General features: G+C 47.3%; 1 protein-coding gene across 4 annotated transcripts in view; it reads left to right on the forward strand.

Moving 5' to 3' along the window:
• Positions 1 to 22,838, forward strand: part of ADAM10 (ADAM metallopeptidase domain 10) — a 482,781-nt gene that overhangs the window by 176,666 nt on the left and 283,277 nt on the right. The window lies entirely within an intron of this gene.

Consider the following 22,838-nt stretch of genomic DNA (forward strand, 5'->3'; position numbering starts at 1 on the left):
TTTAAAAGTTAGGGAAAAATCAAAGAAGCAGGGATTGATTAACTTTCCCTTCATTTCTGTTTGAGACATGCCTTCACAGAACAGGATAAATACCTTATGCTTCCAGGAAATGTTTCAGTGCTCTGTGGTGGAGGGGGAGCTCTTTACTAAGTGCTGGTGGTTAGTTATGTTTTGAGAGAGGAGGATTTGGAGTGTTTGTGCTTCATGTATGATCTGTTTATTTTTATTTATTTATTTATTTTATTTAAAGTTTTTTTGTATACAGACATTCGTTAAGAAAACATCACATCGGTTTCCATGCCCATCCTTTTGTGTTTTGAGTGAAACTGTAAGTGATAGCGAGTGTGTATTGTGATCATGTCTGTTTTTGTTCTGTCAACTTTTCTGTTTACAAAGGAAGAATGTAAATTCCTACCCAGTGTGGAAATGGAGAATGGAGTTGCAAGGGTAAGGGGGAGTTAGGGAACGAATGGGCATGTCAGGAGTAAGGAGAGAGGGTAGGAGTATGAAACATTAAAGAAGAAAGTACAGTGGGGTAGATATTGCGGCAAGGAGGAGGCGGCTATAAGTATCAGCTGGTAGAACGGAAGCGGCAGGAAGAGAATGAGGAGGGTAGAGGAGCAAGACGCAGCAGGGAAGGAAAAGAAGGGTGGAGGTGGAAGGGGATGAAGCTTGGCATGGGAGAAATGGGTCAGACAAAGGATCTCCTACAGTCGAGCAGGAAATAAGGAGCAGCTGGAACCCAGCAGCAGCTAACCAGCCAAGAAGCATCTGGCGTCTGCTTCACTACAGTTGGGAGAGGCTTCATCATCTGGAGAGTCTGCAAGAAGTGTCATCAGCTATATAGGAAAAAGATGTTTGTTCAGACCACCAATATTTGGGAGATTATTAGGACAGATGTGAACAGCCTGGGAGTGTGAAAGTGGAACCTGTAACATCCAGCACTGTTTCAGACACCTGCATAGGAGGACATGGCCAACATGTCAGGATTTCTCCAACAGACTGGAGGAGGTCCACTATTCAGTATCCAGCTGGCACAGCATGAAGAGCTTGTGAGAAATGCACAGCTTCTGGCAGAAGTATAAGACATTCCTTGAGGACTGACAGCTGTAGTGGAAGCTGGTAAGTAGAGTGAAGACTCCTAACCTAGAGTGCCTTGTAAAAAGTCTTCACACCCTTGTGCATTTTTCATTCTGCTGTCTAAACAATACAAATCAACATACATTAAAGTAGGACTTTTTCTCTGTATGCAACATGCTTTATACTTTCATTATTTATATTCATTTTTTTCTTTTTATTTTTCACTGTTAAATTACTATCGCCTCTTCACCGCTCCAAGTTGTATTATGTCCCTGTTTTATTGTAACTGCTATTTTTTAAGAACATAAGAAATTGCCATGCTGGGTCAGACCAAGGGTCCATCAAGCCCAGCATCCTGTTTCCAACAGAGGCCAAAACCAGGCCACAAGAACCTGGCAATTACCCAAACACTAAGAAGAACCCATGATACTGATGCAATTAATAGCAGTGGCTATTCCCTAAGTAAAATTGATTAATAGCCATTAATGGACTTCTCCTCCAAGAACTTATCCAAACCTTTTTTGAACAAAGCTACACTAACTGCACTAACCACATCCTCTGGCAACAAATTCCAGAGCTTTATTGTGCGTTGAGTGAAAAAGAATTTTCTCCGATTAGTCTTAAATGTGCTACTTGCTAACTTCATGGAATGCCCCCTAGTCCTTCTATTATTCGAAAGTGAAAATAAGTCACATCTACTCGTTCTAGACCTCTCATGATCTTAAAGACCTCTATCATATCCCCCCTCAGCCATCTCTTCTCCAAGCTGAACAGCCCTAATCTATTCAGCCTATCCTCATAGGGAACTGTTCCATCCCCTTTATCATTTTGGTTGCCCTTCTCTTACCTTCTCCATCGCAACTATATCTTTTTTGAGATGCGGTGACCAGAATTGTACACAGTATTCAAGGTGTGGTCTCACCATGGAGCGATTAGAGGCATTATGACATTTTCTGTTCTATTAACCATTCCCTTCCTAATAATTTCTAACATTCTATTTGCTTTTTTGACTGCTGCAGCACACTGTTTTTTAGCACCTGTTAATGTTCTTATTAATTTCCTTTTGTCACACTTTGTTAATTGTAAACCGGCATGATGCGATTCCCATCGCGAATGCCGGTATAGAAAAAACTAAAATTAATTAATTAATTATGAAAGAACAATTGAAGCAATATTCCAAACGTAAGTAGTAAAAAACAAAACTTGCTTACAAAAATCTTTGCACCCCTTCTCTTAATATTGATGGAAGCTTTTTTGCAGCAATAGTAACCATGAGTTATTTGGGATGTCTCAACTAGTGGAATAGTGCTGTTATCACCATTTTTGGCAGAAGAGCTCAAACTATATCAGGTTGTCTGTGGACTGCAATCTTCAAGTCTTGCCACAGATTTTCTATTGGATCCAGGTCTGGGCTTTGGCTGGGCCACTTAAGGACATGAATTTTCTTCTTGCTGAGCCACACCATTGTTGCTTTCCCTTTGCCAGTAGGATCATTGACCTGCTGAAAGGGGTTTTTCCCCCACAGTACCATGTTGCATACTGCAACAGGTTTTCTCCAGGATCTATCTGTACTTTTCACCATCTTTGTGTCTTCACAAGCCTCTCCCTGCCTTCTCTGCTGCAAAGCATTTCCTCAGCATAATGCTGCCCTCACCATGCTTTACTATATGAGATGGTGTTAGCAGGGCGATGTGCTGTTTGTTTTATGCCATGCATCACTTAGAGTTGAGATCAAAATGTTCCACTTTGGTTTCCTCAGATCACAAGACCTTCTCCAATATGTATGCAGTATCTGTGTTCACAAATGCTATGAAGTGCATCATGTGGCTCTTCTTCAGCAGTGGCTTTGTTTTTGCCATCATCCCATACAGACCATATTTGTTGAACATGCAATATTTTCTCCAGTCTCAGCCAGAGACTTCTGTAGTTCTTTTAAAGTAATCTTAGGCTTTAGTGACCTTTTTGCAGCAGTTTCCTGAATCCATGGCTACTGACTTTGGAGGAGTAGCCTGATGGCGACTGTCTTGGTGATGTCAGTGTTTCTCCTTTTATAATAATGGACTTGACAGTGCCCCAAGGAATATTCAAACACATTGAAGTTTTTTTGTTTTTTTATAGCCTTCCCCAATTTGTATCTTTTGAGTAACATTATCCTGGAATTTTCAGCAGCTTCTTGTTTGACATGGTTTCACCTTTGTTTCAAATTCTCTTCATGCTACAGAAATGGCTTGATTCTTCATGTAGTAGTATTTAAATCTGCTCACCTATTGAGAGGACACGTGGGCTCTATTTAACTTATGGACCTTTATGAATATTTTTTTGAACCAGAGATAATTTGGCTTTGCTATGACAAATGTTATGAGCTTAGCAATCCAGACTGTTTCTTGTTATTTGGGGAATATTTCTATAACTGTTCCTTTTAGAAAAAAAAGTGTAGCATCTATTATGTAGATCTGGCAAAAAATAAAACAACCTGTTGCATTTTGGTTTGCATTTTTTAGACAGAATATGAAAAATGTATAAAGCACCATATTAGTGTTTTTTTCTTCATGAGTCATTCCATCCCCTTGATCATTTTTGTTGCCCTTTTCAATACCATCTCTAGTTCTGTGTTTCTTTGAGATGGGTCAACCAGAACTGCATGCAGTACCCAAGTAGTCACACTATTAATAGAGGCATTATGATACTCCATTTTATTCTTTCTTTCTGAATAATTCCTAAAATTGCACTTGCTTTTTTGACTACTGTTCACCACTGAGCTGATGATTTCAACATATTGTCCATAGCAGTGTTTCCGAGACCTTTCCTGGAGGCACACTGATCTAGTTGGATTTCCAGGGATTGCCACAATGAATATACATGAGATTTGCATACACTGGGTTTTCAATGTAAGCAAATCTCTCATGTATATATGTTACTCATATCCTGAAAACCTGACTGGATAGATGTGCCTCCCATATGACCTAGTCTAAAAGCTGCTTCATTTTCTTTCTGCTTGGTTTTTGGTTTTTTTTTTAGTGCTAGCAGCTTGGATCTACCTGGATATGATGGGAGTCATCCCCAAAATGTTCCATAGTTGCTAACAAATCTAAAACCCTCTTCCCTTACCGTATGTCTGACCATTTCAATGCTTGTTTAGTCAGGAGTAGTTCCAAAGGACTGGAGACAGGCAGATGTGCTTCCTCTTTACAAAGTGTTAGTATGGAGGAGTCTGAGAATTGCAGGCTGATCAGTCTGTTGGTGGTAGTAAATGAATACAATTATTGGTAAAACAAGAGTGCAGTTCCTGGGATTCAGTGGAATACAGATTGCAAGCAGTATGGTTTTACTAGAGGTAGGGCTTGTCAGATGAATAAAATCAATTTCTTTGACTAGGTGACCAAAGAGTTGAATCAGAAAGTGCTAGTGTACTCGAATTTCAGCAAATCTTTTGACGCAGATCCACAAAGGCAACTTATAAACAAATCAAACTATCTAAGTGTTCTAAAGTGACTGACTGGGTTAGAAAACTGGTTGAATGGGAGATAGTAAAAGATAGTGGTAAATGAAGTTCACTCCAGGGGGGGTTGCCAGTGGTTTGTTGCAGGGATTGGTCCTCTGTCCAATGCTCCAAAATTTTTGTTTGTGATACTGCAGAAAGAATATTGGCAAAGGTTTGCTTTTTGAAGATGATCATATCTGATCTTAAGGTGGCTAAACTTACAAGGTGACTGCAAATGCTAGAAGGATGCTGGGTGCATAGGGAGAGAGATACCCAGCTGGAAAGGGAAGGTGATTTTGTCCTTGTATAAATAAGTCTCTGAGAATTCACGTGAAGTATTGTGTACAGTTCTGGAAACTGCACTTGAAAAGGAAATAAACTGAATAGTGTGTGTCCAGAAAGCAGCTATTAAAATGATCAGTGGTATTTGTCATAAAGCATAAGGGGACAGACTTAAAGATCTAAACAGCTATACCCTGGAGGAAAAGAGGGAAATGGAATATATCACCGGTTGTCAACTCCGGTTCTTGAGATCCACAAACAGGCCAGGTTTTCAGGATATCCACAGTGAATATGCATGAGAGATTTGCATGCACTTCTTTTATTGTATGCAAATCTCTCATGAATATTCTTTGTGGATATCCTGAAAACCTGGCCTGTTTGTGGATCTCAAGGACTGGAGTTGGCCACCCTTGGTATAATATAGACATTTTTTCTCACAGGACAAGCAGGATGGTAGTCCTCACATATGGGTGACATCAGGATGGAGCCCAATCACGGAAAACTTCTATCAAAGTTTCCAGAACTTTGACTGGCCCCTACTGGGCATACCCAGTATGGCACTAACCCTGCAGCCAGCAGGGGTCCCCCTTCAGTCTTCTTTTTTCCACACTGTAGTAGCCTCGCGGTTTAGGAGCTCTGTGGAGATTCCTGACAGTTAATTCCGTGAGGAAAATTCCTAACGTTAAATTGCCCCACAGGGGTCCCTCCTCTAACTTCTCTCTAGCCGCGGTACTCCGGTAAGTTTTTTTGACAGTTTTCAGTCTATTACCGTCGGGTTTGGCCCTTGCGGCCTGCTGGCCGTCGTCCATCCCGCAGCTCGATTTTTTTCTATGGCCATGGTGTCGGGGTTCCGCTGGTGCCCGGACTGTACTCGCACCATGTCTATCACAGACCCTCATGGCGTCTGTGTAATGTGTTAAGGCCGGGAGCACGATGTCCTGACTTGCACCAAATGTGCCCTCATGACACCCAAAGGTCGCAAGGCAAGGATGGAGAAGCTGGGACTCCTCTTCCATGCTCACACCCCGACACCGTCCATCGCATCAACGTCATCGGAACCGGCACAGACCACCGTCCGGTGATAGTCCGCCATCGACGTCTTCACGGCCATCTGCGCCCGTTACTCCCCTTCACGATCGAGGGGAACGTAGGGAGAAACATCGCCATCGGCATCGTAAGACTCTGACCGTTGAGGGAGCGAAATCATCGACCTCGCCACCGTCGAAGAAGCCCTGTCCAGGAAAGGCACCGACCATTCCTGCGACCGGGTCATCGAGGCCACCGTCACCTGCTTGGGGTTTGGGAGCCGCGATTCTGCCTGTAAAGGTGGTCTCTCCGGCTATGCCTCTGCCTCCCTCTTCTGTTCCGGAGCCAAGGCTGCTTGCTCCAGGTCTCCAAGAAGAACTGGACCGGCTGGTCCAGGAGGCCATCGACAAGGCAATGCAACTACTCCAGGTCCCTTCGGCACAGATTGTGGAACGGGTCATCGACCCGATTCCAGCAGCGCTGGCACCACTGCTATCCCGGATGGAGGCACTCATAACTGCCCTTCCACCGGTGATTCCCGGGTCTCCGATGGCTCCGGTGCGCTCCCCATTGAAAGCTTCATCGGGAGGAGAAAAACCGTTCCACATCCCTCCTTCGGGAGTTTTGCCTCAGCCACAGATGCTAATTCATCCCTTGCCACCGATTCATTCATTGGGAGTGATACGTACGTTGGCGCCTTCGATACCGGCACCGATACCCTCCAGGCCGTCCATGGTGCCCCCGGCGATTCCTTCGATTTTCTCGGAGCCTCGGCCGGGGCCTTCGGGTATCCAACCCCCTTCTCGTCCTACAGGTCAGTCTGCTGATCCTTATGACACCTGGGGTGATGATACTTCTTCAGACGCCAATGACTTACCTTCACCTCCCTCTCCTACTGAAAGTAGAAAGCGTTCTCCTCCAGAGGACCTCTTTCATTAATTTTGTGAAGGAAATGTCAGAATTGGTCCCTTTCCAGCTTCAGACGGAGCAAGATGATAGGCACCAGATGATGGAGCTTCTCCAAATCCTGGAGGCCCCTAAAGTGATCACTTCTATTCCCATTCATCAAATTCTTCTTGACCTCCTCAAAAAGAGGAGAGCAGCAGTCTGATTCCTCTGCCAAGCATACCAGTGGGAGGTCGATTGTGCCACTTTCACAGCATGTGGCAATCAATCACAACCGACCATTGCCCCAGTCCATAGAAAAGCTGACACTACCTATTTAGTGCAGTCAGCCCCGGCTTTCAAAAATCTCAGTTTGACCACCACTCAGTTGTGGTAGAATCTGCTCAAAAGAAAGCAAAAAGGACGAAGCCTCACTCATTTACCCCTCCTGTTAAGGAACACAAGTTCCTAGACAATATTGGTCGACGAGTGGTCGACGCTCATCTCCAGAATTGCTGCTTACCAGCTGTATATGACCCAATATAATAGGGTCATCTTCAAACAGATACAGGACTTCTCTGAAACCCTGCCTGAACAATTCCAAGACCAGCTTCTAATCCTTGTCAACAAGGGGTTTGAAGCAGGAAAGTATGAGATAACAGCTTACGATATCTTCGACACCTCTACTAGAGTGTCTGCAGCTGCTATTTCGGCAAGACTATGGGCCTGGCTCAAATCTTCTGACCTTCGCCCAGAAGTACAAGACAGGCTATCTGACCTACCATGTGTAGGAGACAATCTGTTCGGTGAGCAGATCCAGCAAATAGTGGCTGAATTAAAGGACCATCGTGAGACCCTTAAACAGCTCTCATCGATACCTTCCGACTTCCCCTTAAGACAGCCTTTCAGGAAGGACTCTAAGAAGTCATTCTTCCGTCCAAGGAAGTACTATCCTCCACCAGCAAGGTCCCGAACTACGAGACTTTATCAAAAGCCTCAGCCTTGCCAGGCCCGAAAGCAAAAGCCACAAGCAGCTCCCCAGCCGGGGCCTGCTTCCGGTTTTTGACTTTCAATTGGAGAGCAGTAGTCTGATTCCTCTGCCAAGCATACCAGTGGGAGGTCGATTGTGCCACTTTCACAGCATGTGGCAATCACAACCGACCAATGGGTGCTAGCAATCATTGCTCAGGGTTACCACCTGAACTTTCTTGCTCTTCCACCGGACTCACCACCTCTGCAAGTATGGAGAGTATCCGACCATTCTGTCCTTCTGGAGCAGGAGGTTTCCCTTCTCCAGTTAAGAGCAATAGAACCCGTCCCTCTCTCGCAGCAAGGCCTAGGGTTCTATTCCCAGTACTTTTTGATCCCCAAAAAATCTGAGGGGCTTCGTCCAATTCTGGACGTACGTGCTCTCAACAAGTACCTCCAGCCGGAAAAGTTCAAGATGGTAACCTTGGGCTCGCTTCTACCTCTTCTACAAAGAGGAGACTGGTTCTGCTCTCTGGACCTCCAGGACGCATACACACATATTGCGATCACTCCAACTCATCGCAAGTACCTCAGGTTTTTAGTAGGCCCAAAGCACTATCAATATCGAGTGCTTCCTTTCGGCCTAGCGTCTGCACCACTAGTCTTCACCAAATGTCTTGTAGTTGTAGCAGCTTTCCTCAGGAAAGAAGGTGTGCACGTGTGCATGTCTACCCCTATCTGGACGACTGGTTAATCAGGGCTCCAACCCAGCAAACTGCTCTGTCATCCCTCGATTTCACGCTACACACTTTAATTTCTCTAGGATTTCTTGTCAATTACGGGAAATCCTATTTAACCCCATCTCAAAACTTGTCGTTCATTGGGGCAGACGTGGACACTTTACAGGCAAAAGCCTTTCTACCTCGACAACGAGCGCTAACACTCGTGGCCCTCGCTCACCAGTTGCAGTCTCAATATACAGCAGCAGCTCGCCAATTCCTCATCCTGCTAGGACACATGGCGTCCTCCGTCCATGTTATTCCAATGGTTCGCCTGGCCATGAGACTCGTGCATTGGACTCTTGAGGTCACAATGGATTCAAGCTGTTCAGCCTCTGTCGACCATTGTCCACATCACGAACTCACTCCGTCTGTCTCTTGCCTGGTGGAAAGATCAGACCAATCTCCTCCAGGGACTACCTTTTCAAATGCCAGATCCTCAACTCATTCTCACCACCGACTCTTCCAACCTCGGGTGGGGAGCCCACGTGGACAATCTACAGACACAAGGATCTTGGTCTCCACAGGAAGCCAAACATCAAATAAACTTCCTAGAACTTCGAGCAATGCGATATGCTCTCAGGGCTTTTCAGGAACGCCTATCAAATCACGGCATCCTGATTCAGACGGACAACCAGGTGGCCATGTGGTACATCAACAAGCAGGGAGGCACAGTCTCCTTCCTCCTGTGTCAGGAAGCTGCGCAGATTTGGGTGGAAGCGCGCTCCCACTCGATGTACCTCAGGGCCACCTACTTGCCGGGAGTGGACAATGTCTTGGCAGACAAACTGAGTCGTGTCTTCCAGCCACACGAGTGGTCTCTTAACCCCTCGGTAGTGACCTCAATCTTTTGCCAATGGGGATACCCCCAGACAGACCTCTTTGCGTCCCCTCAGAACCACAAAGTGGACAATTACTGCTCCCTCATTCGGAGCGAGCACTCTCAGCCCAGAGATGCATTCTCCCTCTCATGGGCAACCGGTCTGCTCTATGCATTCCCTCCACTTCCTCTTCTTTCGAAGACTCTTGTGTAGCTACATCAGGACAAAGGAACCATGATCCTGATAGCACCTCACTGGCCACGCCAAGTGTGGTTTCCCATACTCCAGGATCTCTCCATCCACAGGCACATTCCCTTGGGAATGGACCCGCATCTGATCACTCAAAATGACAGATGCCTACGCCATCCCAATCTTCAGGCCTTGTCCCTGACGGCATGGATGTTGAAAGGTTAATTCTTCAACCACTTAACCTTTCAGATTCTGTTTCTCGTGTCCGGATTGCTTCACGAAAGCCTTCCACAAGAAAATCTTATTCCTATAAATGGAAAAGGTACACATCATAGTGCACTTCACAATCCCTTGATACCTTTTCCTGTCCAATCCAAGGTTTTTGGACTATCTCTGGCATTTGTCAGTCAGATCTAAAAACCTCTTCCATCAGAATGCATGTCAGTGTGGTAGCCACCTTCCATAACAGTGTTGGGGATGTTTCTATATCAGTACAACCACTTGTAACACGCTTTTTAAAGGGCCTGCTCCATATCAAGCCACCTTTACGTCCTCCGGCCCCTTCTTGGGACCTTAATCTGGTTCTTGGTCGGCTCATGAAACCACCATTTGAGCCTCTTCACTCCTGTGACCTAAAATATCTCACATGGAAAGTGATTTTCCTTTTAGCTATCACTTCAGCTCGCAGGGTTAGTGAGTTACAGGCCCTAGTTACCTATCCGCCTTACATTAAACTCCTGCAGGACCGGGCGGTACTCCGCACTCACCCTAAGTTTTTACCCAAGGTAGTTTCGGAGTTTCACATTAATCAATCCATCATACTACCTACCTTTATTCCCAGGCCCCATTCCAATCCAGGGGAACAGGCTCTGCATTCCCTTGACTGTAAACGGGCTCTAACTTTCTATCTAGACCGTACACTTGCCCACAGGAAGAGCACTCAGTTATTAGTCTCTTTCCATCCCAACAAATTAGGGCAACCTGTGAGTAAGCAGACTCTCTCTCTCCTCCTGATTGGCAGACTGCATATCTTTTTGCTACCAGCAAGCAGGCATTCCTTTTCAAGACGGTGTTAAAGCACACTCTGAGGGCCATGGCGACTTCAGTAGCACACCTAAGATCGGTGCCGCTTCCTGACATTTGCAGGGCTGCCACCTGGAGCTCTCTCCATACCGTCACAGCCTACTATTGCTTGGACAAAGCTGGAAGGCAAGATTCCATCTTCGGCCAATCTGTCCTGCGTAACCTATTTCCAATGTGACGTACCAACACCCTTCCGCCTGCCCCGTGGGGTTCAGGATGCCCTCTACCAAATTCCACCCCAGTTGTTGTGCCTGTTGCACGCCGTTGGGTACATTTGGTGCATGTTTGGACATCCTCAGCTCAGTACTCACCCATATGTGAGGACTACCATCCTGCTTGTCCTATGAGAAAGCAAGTGTTGCCTACCTGTAACAGGTGTTCTCACAGGACAGCAGGATGTTAGTCCTCACGAAACCCGCCCGCCGCCCCGCGGTGTTGGGTTCGTAACGTTTTGTTTTATTTTTTCGGCACCTCCTGTAGCTATCAAATAAGACTGAAGGGGGACCCCTGCTGGCTGCAGGGTTAGTGCCATGCTGGGCATACCCAGTAGGGGCCAGTCAAAGTTCTGGAAACTTTGATAGAAGTTTTCCGTGATTGGGCTCCATCCTGATGATGTCGCCCATATGTGAGGACTAACATCCTGCTGTCCTGTGAGAACACCTGTTACAGGTAAGCAACACTTGCTAAATATCTCCATGGAATAAATATATATGATGCAAGCCTCTTGCAACAAAAAGGAGGCTGTAAAACGAGGGTTCATGGGATAAGTGAGAATGGGGTAGATGGGCAATCTAAAGAAATGTCTTTATAGAAAGGGTATTGTACACATGGAACAGCCTCTTGAATGGAAGTGGTGAAGTTGGGGATGATATCTGAATTTAAGAAAACATGGGATAAGAGCAGAATCTGAGGGAGAAAAAGGACTATAAACCACTGCAGGCCATATTGTCTCTATCTGCTGTCATGCTTATGTAAAAAGTGAGGAATGTGTCAAATATGTGTTTCTAATCTAGATGGAATACTTATAAGATTATTGGACTACATGACATTGTCTTAGATCCATTTTTTCAGTTTATTTATCCTAATTGCTAGAGCCTTGGGATGAACTCCATTTTACCAGTGGACCAGTTAAAGCCTGAATATTCAGCTTTGTTGGTAATATTCAAAGTTGACTTCAGTTTCCAGATGTGCCAAGCATCATATATATTCAGTTTAGGTACAGCAAGTAAAACATTACTGGATACTGCCCAAGATAGATGGAGGGGGAGGTGTAGATGAGCATTACATTTTGAGGCATTTCTATAGATGTAGATTTTTAGGTTTGTTTTTTTTTAATTTTGAAGTCAAGGTAGGTCTTGTCTTCAAAATTTTCTCTATTTTGTACCCATCAAGGGAATTCAAAATTGTTGTGGGACCATACATATAACACATCTTCAGGTAGGAGAGGTTGCAGTATTTCTATGAAATATGTAATTTGTGGGTTGATCTGGTGGCTCAGTTGGTAGTGTTGTGCACTGCCATATGGAGACTCCCCAATTTGATTGCCATATCAGGCTTTCCACTTCCTGTGTTGGCTGTGGACACTGTGGCAGGCCACAGCCTCACCTGTTGGGGAGGAAATCTTGGTTATTAAAGACACTACCTGGTAGCTGGATTTTAGAACCTTTTGCTTTGGTACTGGTTTCCGGAACGAGCCCTGGTTCATGTCTCCTGGGATGAGGGTCGTTGCTGCAGTGACCAGACTAAACTTTGGGAGGGTAGGTCTATCAAAATAGAAGAATCTTTGGGTACTTGTGAATGATGGCTCATGGTGCCAGAATCCTAACACTGGTTCTGACTGAGCTAGAAATAAAAGGAAAAAGGAGGAACTCCAATAAAAAAAAAAACACCCTGTAATCTAAGTTAGTTAATAGACTTACTGTGATCCTTTCTAACTTTTTTCTTTGCAGGAAGAGTTGGAGCTTCACAAGATTTAATGATCCATTGTGATAGGTTTTACATTAACTATTGCATAAAATACCTTTATTTGAACTAAAAGGTTTATGAAACTGTGTAATTCTGGTATAAATTTCAGTAGTGTATGGGATTTGTTGTGCAAGGAAGTTTCAAATGTCCTTAGCAAGTTTGGTTTGAGCTCCTTTTTCTATTTCTGCATATAAGCAGAGAATAACATTCTTACAGGCAATTGTTTTGTTATCCTCATAATCAGTTTTGAGTTTGTCGTCTACCTTGCTGCGAGCTTGTAAAGGTTTTCTCTCTGAAGATACAGCAATACAAAAGTGCCTGAAGGATCATGTTTCCAATTTTCAGCATCCACCAGGTGGTAACTTAACTGTAAAATGTATTGCTGGGGATAATCTTTGTTCTTTGAGTGTCAGTGTAAAATCTATTTTACAACAAAAACTGCTTAGTTGACTTCACTCCTATCTTCTAACCATGTTGAACAGTGCATGCTGGCATTATACTGAGGTGCTTTTTCCTATGACTTGCTTGTTCAGGACCTGTACCCGGCTGTACTCTGTTCTCCCCATGCTCAGTCTGGCTCACTAGATCACAGCGAGGATAATTGTTCATTACTCCTTGCACTCTGATCAGCTGATAGCAATGGAAAGTAAAATATACAAAAGCCCATTCAGGACCCCAGCACAACCAGAATGGCTCCTATTGTTCCTCTCTGGTCTCTTGTTTGCTGCCAGGCATGGGAACTACCATAGGCCCACAAACCCTGGCAGTTTCCTGGCCTGCTGCTACATTCCACCACTGCTACTGCCTAAAACTTCAGCCTGGCTCAGCTGTGCTTCTGCTCTGCCTGCTCTTTTTTTTTTTTTTTGTCTGACATGCACATGCATGGCCTTTTCACTAAGGGCTCATAGCTCCACATGTACACATTGCAAGCTGTAGCTAGCTTATGGCCATTATGACCCTGGCCCCACTGCATGCAGTTAACCATGGTGGGTTGGCAGCACAAGAGGGAGTGCATGCTTGTGATCCCAGCACTTCTCCTGATGCTCACTATCTCCTCCTGCCCACCTTCTCAGGTGGGAAAAGGATGCAAGTGTGTCTCTCCCTGCCATCCTAGTCCAGCTCTGTTTTCCCCGCAGCAGTGCCAAGCCTGGGTGGAGGGGCTATCATGAGTACACTGCATAAAGGCTGCACTATAGCTGAAGAATAAGGGAGAAAAAAAGTTAACATGGGGCCTGTATCTTGAGTCAGCATACACACAGGCTCTGCAATAGTCCTGCCCCAGCATGGGTTTCTAGTAACAAGAAACCCATGCCAAAGGAGGAGGTGGGACTGCAGAAGGGCCTGAGCACACATCTGTCTCATGTTCACTTCATTTTTTTTTCTTTAGCTTCTTTAGCTACAGTGCAGCCTTTATACAGTGTACTGTTCATGAGCACCCCCTATCCAAAGGGTCTCCTTGATCAGCCAAGCCAGGTGAGGGAGGAGGACCCCTGGTTGAGGCCATAGGGTTAAAAGAAAAGTGAAGGGGAGGGGGGCAGAGTGAAGGGTTATACTGGGCAGGTGATTGTATAGGAGAGAAAAAAAGATGCTGGGCTGAGTTTGGAGTGGGGTGGGGGGGGGGGGGGGAGAGGGAAGGAAGAGAATGATGGGAAATGTTAGGCAGAGAGAAGGGGTTTCCCGGGCAGGGGAGAGGATGGAAGAAGAGAGAAGATGCTTGGAAGGAGGTGAGGGTTGGGGAGAGAAAGGAGTGATGCCGTATAAGGGGTGGGGAGGGAGAGAAGGGAGTGTTGCTGGGTAAAGGGTGGAGATTAGAGAGAGAGGGTTGATGCTGGGTTGGGGGGAGAGATTCAGGATAAGGGGAGTGATCAATATTGAAGGCAGATGCAGGCCTGGGTTTAAACATGGACAACTGCCAACACCACATTGTTGTGTTTTTTTTTTTTTTTTTTTATAGGTACTGGAGTATTGCTACCACTGTTCTCTGGGCCTGCAGCCTAGGTATTTGTACTTTTTTAGTGGTGTCAGCCCCTGAGCAGCACCAACTGGGATCTCCTGTAGTCGTCATATGCTGACAGACCCTGCTGTGCCTCTCCACTTGTACAGGTTTCCAGGAACTGGAAAAGGTACAGAGAAGGGCAGCAAAATGATACAGGGGATGGAACAGTTCCCTGTATGAGGAAAGGCTAAACAGCTTGTAGAAGAGACAGCTGAGAGGGTATATTATAGAAGGCTATAAAATCAGGAGTGGAGTGGAATGGGGAAATGTAAATCGACTTTATATTTTTTGAAAGAATAAAGACTGAAAGGAAACTCCATGAAGTTACTAAGTTTAAGGTTTATTTTTATTTTCCTAGCGTGTAGCAGATGGACTCAAAACAAGTGGGTATAGTGTGCTCGTGCTAGCAGTTGGAGACGGATCTGACGTCAGCACGGGTACATATACCCCCGCAGGAAGTGCAGCAATTCAGTAATTTCCGTCTCCAGCAGTTTGGAGCTACCTCACGCTCGCTGAGCGTTTTTCAAAATTCTAACTACTAAATTCATAGAAGAAACCTACCTGAAGACTAGCCCCGCACTCCTGCGGTGATAGCATTCAGTCCCTCCCCCAGTTGAGTTTCCCGAGGCGATTTCCATGGTCCCTCGGAGGTAAGAGCCTCGGTCCGGTGGCCGGCTCGCGGCAGGGACCTAGTCCCCGAGTGAGAAGGGCTTGTGCGCAGCTTAGAGGCAGCCTCGGTCCCGGCGCGGCCTTGGCCCCCGAGCGAGACGAGTTCAGGCGCGGCCTAGAGGCAGCGGGTGCACTTCCTCGAGCGTGGCGGTGACGGTAATCACCCTCTCCCCTCGCAGCCGTGAAACGCCGAAGACAAGGTAAGGCGTACATCTTTACTTGTTGGTCTCCGAGGAAGCGAGGATTAGCGGAGTCTGCCTACGTGGCAACCCGCCAAGGAGGTAGCCATTTTGCCTGCCTGCTCGCAGTCGCCTTTTGCCCTGGTTCTTCGCCGCGCTCTAGCGCTCAGGCCAGACTGAGCGCACAGGTGAAGGGCGTATATGTTAGGCGCCCGAAAATACTTGGGCGCATATTCGATAGAGGCATGCATTGAAGTCACCTTGATTCATGTTGAACAGCGCACGCACGTTGCTTCGTGCACGTTGATAGGCGCATGTTGATGGTCGCACACTGCGAGGCGCCAGTTGCGAGGCGCCTGTGGATACACGCACGTGGATAAGCGCATATTGGTAGGCACACATTACAAAGTGCAGACGCCAGCTTGGGGGAGATAACAGACGAGATGGAGCGTAAGAGAGCCCATGCTTAAGCAGAGCCGGCACCTCCAGACTCAGGCATAAGAGCTCTAAGCCTCTGCTCAGCATGCAACCTCAGAGCTACACAGAGCGAGGAAGCAGACTCCCTATGTGTGCCCAATGTGAAGAGGCCCTGGGAGTTCCAGGCCAGGACCGGTCGCAGCCCAGCGTACTTGCCAGTTCCTCAGGGAACACCCCGGACCTAGCAGGCCACGGTGAGCAGCCAGGGAACCCGAGAGACCTGGTGCCCCTAAGGCCAGATCCTGCTTCGCTCTCCTGGGTGGAATTGTTCAAGGGGATTCATGCCTTTGTCTCAACGCAGTCTGCTCCCCGAATGGGTCCATACGTACCGGATGACCCGACCCCTGGACCCTCAAGGCCTAGGCATGGCCACTCGCCATCCGGAAGCCCCACTTATGGGGATTTGGATTGTTCTGAGGAAGACTACGAGCCCCCCGAGGAGGGAGAACTGTCCTCGGGGATTGAACCATATCGGACCATGAGGCGCTTCTTTCTGAAAGAGGATCTCCCAAGCCTGGTCTCTCAATGCCTGTCTGAACTGGATATCCCGGGCCATGACACCCCAGGGGAACCTAGAATGAATCCCCTGTTAGAGGGCCTGCGCCAAACGGCTCACCATTTTCCCCTCCTACAAGCAGCACAGCAGCTAATCGATTTGGAATGAAATGCGCCGGAGGCCTCATTCAAAGGGGGTCGGGCCTTATCTGGCATGTACCCCTTAGACCCGGCACCCAAGGAGCTGCTGGCGTGCCCCAAGGTAGATGCCATAGTTAGCGCAATTGTGAAGCGCACCACCATTCTGGTGGAGGGGGCGGGGGGTGGCCCTCAAGGATACACATGACCGGCGCATGGACGCCATTCTGAAACAAGCCTTTGAGGTGGCAGCCATGTCCCTACGAATTGCGACCTGCTGCACCGTGGTGACGCGTTCCTGTTTATCACAGGCTAGGAACAACACCCCGGGAGAGAGATGGAATCAGCTCTCTCGTTCCTCACTGAAGCAGCCTCCGACCTAGTCCGTACAGCAGCCAAGGGAGTGTCATCCTCAGTGGCAGCCAGGAGACAGCTCTGGCTACGTAGTTGGTCGGCCGACGACTCCTCCAAGACACGTCTCACGAGAATGCCCTTTAAGGGATCCCTCATGTTCGGCAGCGACCTCGAGAAACTGGCCAATAAATGGGGCGCCTCTCCATTACCCCGTCTACCAGAAGACAGGTCAAGGAGGAGCCAGCGCCCCTTTCCTAGGCCATCCAGAGGTAGAAACACTCAGCGCTTCAACCCTTACAGGGCTCACTACCAAGCACCTCGTTCTCAGGCCAGGAACCAGTCCTTTTGGACTAAGCACAACAAGAGGAGAACCGGCTCGGGTTCCGGTCCCGGCCGCACCCCACAATGACAATCAGCCGACCCATCTGGGGGTAGCAGCCATAGGGGGCAGGCTAACCCTCTTCTACCGCAGGTGGGTTGAGATTACCTCGGACCAGTGGGTCCTCGCCATCATCCGAGAAGGGTATTGCCTGGACTTTCTTCGGCTCCCGCCAGACAAGTTTGTGGAATCTCCTTATTCACCCCTCAAGAGGGCGGCACTAGAAGTTACCTTGCGGAGGCTCCTGTCCCTAAAAGCCATAATCCCAGTGCCTGCAGGGGAGATAAATTCTGGGCATTATTCCATTTATTTCATAGTACCCAAGAAGGAGGGCACTTTCAGGCCCATCCTGGACCTCAAGTCAGTCAACTGACACCTACGGGTCCCCAGCTTTCGCATGGAAACTCTGCGGTATGTCAAAAATGCCGTACAGCCAGGGGAGTTTCTCACATCCCTAGATCTGTCGGAAGCCTACTTGCATATCCCAATCCATCGGGATCACCAGCGCTATTTACGCTTCAAAGTCCTGAACCAACACTTCCAGTTCCGAGATTTACGCTTAGGGTTAGCCATCGCGCCGCAGACCTTTACCAAGGTCATAGTAGTAGTGGTGGCGTCCCTCAGGAAGGAAGGAATCCTCGTCCATCCCTACCTGGACGATTGGCTGATCAGGGCAAAGTTACCGGAGAAGAGCCACCAGGCAACCAACAGAGTTATAGCTCTTCTGGAAAGCCTAGGATGGGTAGTAAACTTGAACAAGAGTTCCCTACAGCCTTCTCAGTCGCTGGTATACCTAGGAGTCCGATTCGACACCCAGGAAGACAAGGTCAGTCTGACCGCCAAGAGGAGAGCAAAGCTCCGGAATTGTCTGCAGGCCCTGCTGAGCACCACCCGGCCCACAGCTTGGGATTACCTACAGGTCCTCGGCCTTATGGCATCCACTCTGGAGGTGATACCATGGGTGCGGGCTCATATGAGACCATTACAATGCACCCTCCTATCTCGGTGGAGCCCACTATCACAGAACTACACCGTACACCTACCTCTACCAGCCAGAGTGCGGAATCAGATACGGTGGTGGTTGCAGCCTGGCCACATGAGCCCGGGGGTCAAGAATGTCCTCCCCAACCTGGACCCTGCTCACTACAGATGCCAGCCTGATCGGATGGGGAGCACACTGCGAAGAACTCACCGCCCAAGGGCGGTAGAACAGAAAAGAGTCGGGGTGGAACAGCAAACCGACTAAAGGCACGGGCAGTCAAGATGGCATGCCTGCGATTTGCCCACAGACTCCGAAACAGAGCGGTCAGAGTGATGTCGGACAACGCCACCACAGTGGCCTACATCAACCGACAGGGTGGAACCAGAAGCAGACAGGTATCCCTAGAAATAGCCCCCCTGATGTCTTGGGCGGAAGCAAATCTACAGGACATCTCCGCCGTCCACATCGCCGGTTAGGACAACACCACGGCAGACTTCCTCAGCAGAGAAAGCCTAAATCCGGGGGAATGGCAGCTGTCGCCCACAGCTTTCCAGATGATTGTGGATCAGTGGGGGACGCCGGGCATGGACCTACTAGCGGACAGGTCCAACGCTCAAGTACCCAGATATTTCAGCCGCAGGCGGGATCCTCTATCCCAAGGGATCGATGCCCTTGTCCAGCCATGGCCCCAGGGGATCCTGCTATATGCCTTTCCTCCATGGCCCCTGCTGGGCACCATTATACACAAGATTCAGCGGCACAGAGGCCTAGTTCTTCTAGTGGCCCCGGACTGGCCAAGAAGACCCTGGTACGTAGACATGAGAAGACTACTGGCAGGGAATCCATTTCCCCTGCCTCCACACAGGGACCTGCTGCGGCAAGGTCCCATCCTCCACGAGGATCCAGCTCAATTCTCTTACGGTCTGGCCATTGAGAGGGCTAGACTGAAGAAAAGAGGATACTCGGGGTCGGTAATAGATACACTCCTCCGAGCACGCAAGTTCTCCACATCACTAACATATATAAGGATCTGGAGAGTATTTGAAGCCTGGTGCGACACTCACGGCACCAATCCACATGCCGCTAAGATCCCTATCATTTTGTATTTCCTGCAAGATGGACTTCAGAAAGGTCTGTCCCTCAATTCCATCAAGGTTCAAGTGGCAGCGCTATCCTGCCACGGTCCCGGAGTGACGGCAACAGCATTGCCACACACCCAGACGTTTCACATTTCTTGAAAGGAGTCAAACACATTCGCCCGCCACTGAAGTGGCCAGTGCCCCTGTGGAACTTCAACCTAGTTTTGGAATTTCTAGCAGGACCCGCCTTCAGACCCCTTCGAGGACTGTCCCTCAGTTTGCTCGCCTTGAAGATGGTGTTTCCTGCTGGCTGTATGCTCAGCACGCCGCAATCTCAGAGCTACAAGCACTGTCCTGCGTGGATCCGTTTCTCAGCATCACTCCAGAGGCTATCCATCTTCGCATGGTTCCTTCCTTCTTACCCAAAGTAAGTCTCTCACTTCCACCTCAACCAAAACCATATCCTTGCCTACCATGGAAGGTTTGAAGAAGTCAGAAGAAGGTCGAATGCTACGCATCTCGATATCGGCAGGCTGCTGTCCAGATACCTGGAAATGTCAGAAGCAGTACGAAAGATGGACCACCTGTTCGTCCTTCACAGCGGGAAGAAGCAAGGGGAAGCGGCCTCACGGGCAACATCGCCTGCTGGATCAAAGAAGTTATCAAGGCAGCCTACGTAGAAGCGGGAAAACCACCACCTCTACGGGCCAAGGCTCACTCTACCAGAGCTCAAGCAGCCTCCTGGGCAGAAACTAGGATGCTGTCACCTGCAGAGATATGTAAAGCGGCGACGTGGTCCTCCCTCCATACCTTCTCCAGATTCTACCGTCTGGACGTCCAGGCCAGGGAGGACACAGCATTTGTGAGGGCAATCCTGAACGGACCCCGGGCAGCCTCCCTCCCAGTCCGGGAGTAGCTTTTGTACATCCCACTTGTTTTGAGTCCATCTGCTACATGCTAGGAAATGTAGAGATTACTTAACTGATAATCTCGTTTTCCTGAGTGTATGCAGATGGATTCAGCATCCTGCCCGGCTGCCGGTATACATGGGGATTCACAGACTCACAGTAAGCCATGTTTTCTTACATAGGGCATCCATCCTGCCGGGTGTCGACGCCTTCCGGTTGAGAACACTGGCGGTCTCCAGCTACTATCAATCGGTCAGGGTAATCCTGTTCATTTAATCGATCGGTCAGTTACACATATATCCATAAAGCTTTTGCAAGGAAGATTACTGAATTGCTGCACTTCCTGCGGGGGTATATGTACCCGTGCTGACGTCCGATCAGTCTCCAACTGCTAGCACGAGCACACTATACCCACTTGTTTTGAGTCAATCTGCATACACTAAGGAAAACGAGATTATCAGGTAAGTAATCTCTACATTATATACAGTCATCTCAGCAGTAGCCTTCATAACTGTTTACATTACAATAAAAACATAATAAAGTTACAATTGTTTATAAATAGAAAAATAAAAGTAAAATTACTAGCTTAGAGAAATAGCTTAAAAGATAAGATTACTAAAAGACAGAATAAAACTATACATATTAAGCAAATAAAAATTTAAAATATAAGTATATAGTTCCAAGGTAAACTTAAGATCACCCAGAGATGGTATAAAACTAAGCATGTGGCTATTTCTCCACATGGTTGTATGCCGCGTTAAACAAACATGTTTTAAGGTCTGTTTTGAATTTACTTTTATCTTGCTGCATTCTTAGTTGGACTGGGAGTGAATTTCAAAGTTTTGAGCCTGTGATCGATAGGGCCCTCTCTCTGACTTGACTAAGGTGAGCTGACTTGATTGTAGGGATTGATAACAGTGCTTTATTGGCCGATCTTATATTTCTCTGCAGTGTGTGTAATCGCAGTGCTGCATTTAACCATTCTGTTTTTTCTCCATAAATAATGTTATGTACTATACAGACAGCTTTATAAAATATTCTAGAATGCATCGGTAACCAATGTAATGCGAGCAGTGTTGGGGTGATATGATCAAACCTTTTTTTTTCCTGACATAATACGAGCAGCTGTATTCTGAAAAACCTGGCGTGGTCTGATTGTAGATTGGGGCAGGCCAAGTAACAGAGTGTTACAGTAATCCAAATTAGCACAATTAAAATAAATTGGAGAAAATATTTTTTTCACTCAGTGTTCAAGTTCTGGATTTCACTGCCAGAGAATGTAATAAAGGCAGTTGTCCAAACCTTTTTTAAACCCAGTTTTGCTAAGTTCCTGGAAGAAAAGGTCCATAAACTGGCATGAACTACTGCTTATCCCTTGGTGTAAGCAGCATAGACTGTATTTAACGTTTGGAATCTTGCCAGGTACTTGTGACCAAGATTGGCTACTGTTGGAAGCATGATACAAGGCTTGATGGAACCAAAATGGCAGTTCTTATGTCATAATGGATAATCCATCTGGGATCCAGTGATTATAGGATGGTATAGTTCAGTATTACAGCACATATGGTGATAGTTCATTCAAAGGTAAGAGTCCTAGACAGGAAACATTTCTTAAAATGTGGGAGTACCTCAAGGAGTTAGCTGGATGGCAAAATTAGGGGAAGTAGAAGAGCAGTGGGCAAAACAAAAAAAAAAAATTGTAAAGGCAATTAACGTTTTTGGTAGGAAAGTAGATAAAGGTTAGAGAGGGAAAAAACTTCTAAGGTTTTCCAAAATAGACAAATGTGATCAGTTTCTGATTGGGTGACTGGAGAATTGGATCAAGGGGACAGTTAGATGTAGTGTACTTGGATTTTCAGTTAAGGCCTTTGACGCAGTTCTTAATAGGTGATTTATAAATAAACTTAACAACTTGGTATTGGTCCTGAAGTGACTAGGTAAGAAACTAGTTGAGTTGGAGGTGACAAAGGATTGTGGTAAATGGAGTTTTCCTAGCGTGTAGCAGATGGACTCAGGACCAATGGGTATAGTGTACTCCTGCTAGCAGTTGGAGATGGATCAGGTTTCAATATGACGTCAGCCCCTAGTACATATACCCCTGCAGGAAGTGCAGCGCTCCAGTTTTTTCCGTCTCCATAGCAGTTAGGGACTATCTGCACCCTCTCATAGCGTTAGAACCAAATTCAAAGAAGAAAATCCAAATTTTAAAGAAGAAACCTACCTGAAGACGAGCCCTGCTCTCCTGCGGTGATACCCTCTGGTCCCTCCCCAGTTGAGATTCCGAGGTGATTTCAGTGGTCCCTCGGAGGCAAGCCTTGGTCTGGCGGCCGAATCACGGCGAGGACCTAGCCCCCGATCCTCGGGCGCGGCTGAGAAGCAGCGGGTGCACCCTCGAGCGCGGCGGTGAAGGTATTTTCCCTCTCCCCCCGCAGCCGGAGACCACCCGGGATGAAACCGGGAAGCGCCGAAGACAAGGTAAGGTAGAAATCTTCTGCTTTATTCTGGACTCCGAGGATCGAGGAGGAGCACAGGTCACCGGCCGGGACCAGTGCCACCGGGTTGATACGCCCTAGCAGGGCCAGGCCCCAGCTATTTCCAAGGGTCTACCCACGTGGAGACTCT

The sequence above is a fragment of the Rhinatrema bivittatum genome, chromosome 13 (assembly GCF_901001135.1).
Source record: "Rhinatrema bivittatum chromosome 13, aRhiBiv1.1, whole genome shotgun sequence".
NCBI classification, from domain to species: Eukaryota; Metazoa; Chordata; class Amphibia; order Gymnophiona; family Rhinatrematidae; genus Rhinatrema; species Rhinatrema bivittatum.